The sequence below is a fragment of the Chinchilla lanigera genome, unplaced genomic scaffold (genome assembly GCF_000276665.1).
Source record: "Chinchilla lanigera isolate Chin_1 unplaced genomic scaffold, ChiLan1.0 scaffold00146, whole genome shotgun sequence".
NCBI lineage: Eukaryota > Metazoa > Chordata > Mammalia > Rodentia > Chinchillidae > Chinchilla > Chinchilla lanigera.
This window is the reverse complement of record NW_004955547.1, coordinates 518,927-526,019: the sequence shown is the minus strand read 5'-3', so window position 1 is coordinate 526,019 and position 7,093 is coordinate 518,927.

The window sequence follows — 7,093 nt, the reverse complement described above, 5'->3', positions numbered from 1 at the left end:
CTTGCCCTGGTCAAGTTAGGACTTGAGGTATAATAAATCCATCTGTCCAAAACTGAAGCTGCTTACCTAGTAGAGTAATAGTTAACATTTCCTAATGCTTTCTGTGGGCCATGGGGCAGATGTCACGCTGACTGGCCTGTAGAATCCTCTGAACAACCCTGGGCGGTGGTCACCAGCATCATGACTCCTGAGGCAGGTTAGCAACTAGCCTAGGGTGCCTGGTATGGAAGTGTTGCAGCTTCCACCAGTAAGCTCCTGGCTTCCAAAGCATGCGTCACAGCCGCCTTTGTCAGCAAAGGCGCAAGGCACATGCTCCTCTCCTCGACAATGGGAGAACTGTGGGGCAGGCGCTGGGCTGGGTGCCAGGGACACGCTGGTGACTAAGCAGGGCCCTCCAGCAGTGCACAAAACTGAGGTGGGAAGTAGAGACGACATTGTCCTCACTGAGGGAACAAAACAGAATACTGATGCTGGGAGGGCCGCGCGGCATTTCTGAATTTTGCCCATGATGAAGGGAGGCAGAGCTATAGAACAGCACCTAACACAAGGTGAAGCTCCATAATGTCAGTTGCTGCTATTACTTCTAAGGTTGCAGAACTTAGAAACTCTGTTGTTCCTTCCCAGAAAGGCCTAGGGGTGAGCCTCACTGGGCAGGGGTCAGCCCAGATTCTGTGTGTCCTGGAGTTTGTACAGTTTGAGGGATGCTCTTTAAGAAGCAGACTATAGCCAGGCACACTGGCACACACCTATAATTCAGCTGCTCAGCAGGCTGAGACAGGAGTATCAAGAGTTCAAGATCAGCCAGGGAAAACTGGCAAGACCCTGTCCCAAAGTTTTAAAAAAAGAAGAAAGGCTGGGGATGTAGCCTAGTGGTAGAGCATCCTTGGGTTCCATACCAGGTACCATTAAAAACACTACAAATTACAAAATTTACAAAAATACATTGCCATGTGAATGCACTCGTACGGGCTCTTCCAAGGTCCCAGGTCCTGGAAGGCCTCACGCAGGCCAGGGGCACTGGAGCTCAGCTTCAGGGGCTCCATGGCCAGGCATCTCTGTGACAGAGGGGTCTAGAAGTTCTGCTGCCTGAGCCGTGTGCCAGCCACCAGCTGCTGAGGTCCCTTCTGAGACTGAGTTTGTGATTATGCGTCCCGTGAGCTTTAGAGGGCCCTGCCATGGTACATACACCCACAAATAGATTAAGGACCTCTTTCCCTTTTCTTTGGTAAATGCAAAGAAGCCACTTTATTTTAAAATTACTTCCCCTCCTGCCTCTCTTCCCGTCTTCCCTACCCCCAGGTCTCCATCCCATCTCCACACTCTACTCCCCTGTTTCCTGTCATCTACTTTTTATTTTGTTTTTTGAATTGTTTATTCTTTGGTAGGTGACAGACTTCAGGCATGGAGGGTACTGCCTGGCTTAGAACATGCATCTGCGCTCAGGACCAACACCTGGCCAGCCCCAAGTCGGAACATCTGGTCTCTCACTGCACAAAACACTACGGAATCCCAGCGCTGGGATTCCCAGTCTCTGGGTCACACTCCTGCCTCAAGGGACGCAAACACTGGTTCCAGGGTGCAGAACAGGAGGGATTTGAGAGCAGAACTGATTGCAAGAAGACTGCCAGACAAAGTGGGTGCACCTGTAGTCCCAGCTCCTCCAGATGCTTGGGGGAAGGATCCCTAGAACCCAGAAATCTGAGAACAGCCTAGAAAACATAGTGAGATCCTGTCTCAGAAAATAAATAAATAAATGAAAATAAAATAAGGAAACTAACTCAACATGGAAACCTTTCAACCCTTTGCAAACAAGGGATGTTTTATAAAGTAAATTCTTAGCTGGGTGTGGTGGCGCATATCTGTAATCCCGGCTCATGAGAGGCTGAGGCAGGAGGACTGGGTTCCACAGTGAGTTCAAAACCAGTCTGGACTACATAGTGAGACCCTGACCCAAAAAAAACCTAAATAAATAAATGATTGAATAAATAGAATGTAAAGGCATTCTGACTTCAGAAAATTTGAGAAGTGCTGTTCTACAGATCTAGGTATTGCTTTAAAATTTTTTCATGATGTAAGGGATATCATTTTATAGGATGAAATAAAAATAATTTTGTAATCCTTTTTTGAGGGGAGAGTACTGGGAATTAAACTCAGGGCCTCGAGCTTGCCAGGCAGGTACTGTGCTGCTGAGCTATATCCCTGGCCTTGTAATCATTTTTTGTGACCGCAATAATTTGTCACATCCCATCCATTATTTTGTTTGTATATGACACATGAAATCTGTAGTTTAGTTCTGCATTCAAGTATTGCTTCCAGAATTATATTGACAATACATTGAAATTCATAAAAAAAAAAAAAAAATCCAGAGCTATAATGACTCAGGAAAGGGTGTCTAATTTGGCTTGCCTGTCAACAGAACACAAATTATGTAAAAATCTTGATTATAATTATATAATTGGTGGTTTTGTTATGACAAAGGCAGGGAAAATAAATTTCCTTGAATAAACAAACACGTAATAGTTTATGAATTATGTATGTGCTTATTACTCAACAGAACCTTGCAGCTCATCACATGCAATAATAATTAAATTTAGTCTTTTGAGGTTTGATCACCTTTCAGGTATATAAAAACCACAGCTTCAGCCAGGTGTGGTAGTGCATACCTATAATCCTAGTTTTCAGGAGGATTGCTGCAAATTCAAGGCCAACTGGAGCTACATAGTGAGTTCAAAGCTGGCCTGAATTACAGAGCGAGATCCTGTCTCAAATAAACAAACAGATAAACAAACAAAAAAAGTAGCTTCATTCACTTTTCGGTTTTGTCATTATGAAAGTCAGTGGGTGTGGTGGAACACATCTGTAGTCCCCGCACTAGGGAGGCTGAGGCAAGATGATCAATGTGAGTTCCCGTGAGGCCAACCTGAAACCCTGTCTCAAAAAGACACACACACACACACACACACACACACACACACACACACACAAAAGTATACTGTCAAGGTAGTTGGATAGGATATATCTTATTTAACACTTTGTAAGCATGATTGTTAACTTTTTAGTCATGGTATGAGAACTTGTGTGGGTCTTGCAGGAGTTAAGGCCGGGCTGGGTACTATACGTGGGGTGGTTATCTTTCACAGAAGTGGACGAGAGTTTCCAGAATGTCCAGCTCCTACATAGGCCACTTCTTACTCAAGCTGTTAGTTCTGCCGCCGAGAGAGGAAGTTGAGAATCCATAACACATTCTGAATCTTGAATCTTGAAGGGTGGTCATTGCCTTTCTCATGGCCCTGGAATTGCCTGAAGAAGGTGAAAAGTTGCCATCCCGGCACAGGGGAACGCCCATGGAGAATGTGCACAGACCAGGGCAGGAGCCCACCATGGGACCTTGCATTCTGACCCGCAACGGCTCCCCGCAGACTGCCAAGATGAGTGTGAGGTCCCGGTGGAGAAGGGAAATCGCCGCACTGCAGGAGGCTCATGTCTTGGGCTGTGACTGTCTCAGGGGAGCTCCAGGCATGAGGTTCTACGTGGCGTGGCAGGTGTGGCTCACGAAGTTTGGCTTACCCAGCTACAGTTTCTCAACCCCAGCCATGCCAGGAAATCTAGGTCAGAAGGCCTTGCTCAGACCTGGGCTGTCTTTCTAGCGGCTTCTTAGGAAAAAGGAAAGGTAGAGAATTAGAGGTAAAGGTGTGTGGGCGGTGGGTGACAGACAATGGGAAGCCAGGGAGGTGTCTGGGGTTACACGCAGAGTTCCCCAGAGGAAGCCCTGTCCTCCCCACTTGATCCTGTAAGATCCCCAGTCTGTCTCACTCTCCCTCCCAGCCCAGAAGGGAGGATGGAAAAATGGAGGAAAGAGTGATCTTGTCAACTTTTCTGTCCCCTTTGCTCAAGTAGGGGTTTGGAACACATATCAGTCGAAGGTTACCATGGGTTCTCCTCCTCCTCCTCCTCCTCTTCACCAACCACCAGCCATGGGTAGCCACACGGGGTGCCGCACTGGGGTCAAAAGGTGATGCTGATCCCTACCCTCTAGGCACCTCAGGGTCAGGAGGCTTGGAGAGTATATGTGCCAGTACTCACCCAGCATGAAACTCAAAGATACCTGGGAGCTGATTGGACCAGACAAGAGGGAGGAGGAGGGGAAGAGACAGGCGCAGCGATCATGCAGAGCCCAGCCCTCAGAGTCCTGGGGATGGAGGCACTGGGGTGTGGTGGGTGAGGCCAGAGTCTAAGGCTATGTCTCGTAAATTTTGTTCTTATGAAGCCAGCTCCCTGACAGGCCTTGTTCCAGCAAAACTGTCTCTTTCCTCAAAGCACTTACAATGTTTTTAACCAATGTACATTAACTGAACACCTACTGCATACCTGGCATTGAGTTGGTCACCAGGATGTCAGAGATGAAAACAATTCCAAGGAGCTTACAGTAGATGTGAAAGTCACCTGTGGGCATAGATTAAGTACTAATTACAGATTGGAGTAAATCATGTAACTTCTAGATGACTTGAGTTTTCTCCTCTATAAAATAAGCAAGGGCTGACTCTCTATATCTTATACCGTACTCGCTTCCAAAACATTTTTAAATAGTGTCCAAAAAACCACATATTTATAGTATTGTTGTTAATAGAATTAAAAAACTAAAAACCATGTAGAAGGAGAGAAACTAATTAAAAGAGAGGAGAAAACGTGCAAGAGTGCTAACATGGGGTTAGATGAAGTTGAGAAGTCAAACGCCATCTTCCCTTGTTATGTTCTGACTCGGCCAGAAGAGAATGGCTTCTATACCTTGTGTGGTCAGGTGAAATGTCTCAGGTCTGCATCAAACAGACAATTTTCCTGAAAACAATATTAAAGATCATTTATTTTGTTGGTCCTTCTTTAGGTAAGTAATATAGATTATAGCGATAACAGAGTAGATAAGGCCTTTAGTGGTAGCTTTTCTAGGACAAAACATGCAAGATTTTTCATGTAGTCATTTCTTCTGTCAATCATCAGTAGATGCCAGGAGTATGAAGTCAAGCTTCCTGGGTGGGGATGCAGCTCAGTGGTAAAGCACTTACCTAGCATGAGGTGCAATCTCCAGGACTGCCACCAAAAAAAAAATTTTTAAGTTTAAAATGGAACTTGTAGAAGACATTTTTGCATAAGCAGCTAAGATAATGTGGTTCAGAGATATAGTTTTCTGATGACATAAACTGATACTAGGATAGAACTCAGAATACGTGAGAAGCTATATAAGTAGGTTGTTTCTTCCACACCATCACCAGCCCTGACTATCTGCCAAACAGAGAGTGAAAAGGTGATATCTAGGTTCCAGTTTTATTTTGCATGTCTTGAGTTTTAAATGGCAAAAGCATCTTTATGTTTACTGACCATTCATATTTTTTCATCAAACTACTTGTGCACATTCTTTGACTATGTTTAGAAACTATATCAGCATCCTCAGCTGTATGACAGTACCCCAAAGGGTTAGCTATTATGAGAGTTAAATGAAACAGTCTATGTACTGAAATGGTGTCTAGCAATTAGTAAGTGATCTTTAAGTCAACAATTACAGTGGTTAGTATTTTTTTCTTATTCATTACTATGAGTTTCTTATAAATTGAGGAAATAACTCCTTGTCATATGTTTTCTCAGTTATTAGAAATTTTTTGTGTGCATGATATTGGGGATGTAATCCAGGGCCTCACACATGCTAGGCAAGCTCTCTACCACTGATCAATATTTCTGACCCCTTGAAAAAACATTTAGATGGTAATTTCCATATAAAAGTTAAAAAGATAAAAAGGTTATGTGGTCTACTGCTTGAGTCCCAAGGGCTTGGGGACAAACTGCCTGCCATCTCAGAGACCCTGGTCCTAGCAGGAGAAGGTGAGGCATCAGAGAAGCTTCTGATTGAGGGACAGTGGGTAGGTGGCTCGGGTCCCTGAGAAAGAGAGCCCCATGTGAGCACTATCTCCAGAGCCCCAGGTCCACCAGAAGGAGGAAGGCCTGGGAAGGACTGCAAAGCCCTGCTCCAAAGGTAGGATGAGACTGTGAGAAAACACACGCACACACATACACACACCATCCCACAGCGCAGACACAAAAATGTGTTGGTTTGGGGGGTTATTTTGCAAGGAGAACAATATATAATACAGCACACGTATTTATAAGATTATTTCTAATAGTCACCCAAAGAACAATACACAAAAGAGTGCAGGAAATCTGTCCACACACTATAGACCAAGAATCCAGCCAAGGGCCTGGATCCCACAAAAATGTCCTGCATGAGTCCAGCTGAAGACCTAGAGCCCATAACAATGCCTCCCATGAATCCAGCTGGAGGACCAGAGCCCATAACAATATCTCATGCAGACCTGTTTCATGGATCTGTGCTGAGAAAGCCCAAAGGCCAGTGGTGGAAGCTAGGAAGTCTGTTCCAGCAGGATGAAGGATCTGTGCTAGCTGGCTGAGGGATCTGCACTGGAGCCAGGAAGTGATGCTCAGAATAAGAACCAGAGCTTCCCCAAAAGGTACCACAGCCATCCTCAGCAACAGTGAGGTCCCAAGCTCCTCCAGTGGTGAACATTGTTCACCATTGTGAGCTGAGTTCCCATCAGGAAAGCCAACACAGCAAGCTTCTTCAGGAGCCTGAGCTGTGCACCATCTTCCCCACCAGAGCCAGGAAGCTATGCTCAGAGTGAGGACCAGAGCTCCCCCAAAGTGAATTGAAGCTATTCTCAGTGCCAAGGCCCCAAGCACTTGGGGGATGAAAACAGCCAAGTTCATCAGGAAAGCCAGCATGACGAGCTCCTCCAAAACAACCAACAACTCCTTACAGCTTCTACGAGCTCCCAACAGCCTCTTCCCGCTCCCAACAGCCTCGCTACTTCTCCAGTTCTGCCTCTTATGCTGCCGGCAACAGTCTCCAGGTGGGCCTCCCACACCCAGCACCACGCTTACTCAGTTCAGCTGGGGGTTATAAGCTGACCACCAGTTATCAATCCACTACAGAAAGGAAAGACCAAATTAGGTTTTGAGGTGAGGCAAACTTGGATTCAAATCTGCTCCACCACTTTACCTGGGGGACTTTGACAAGGCACTTAACTTC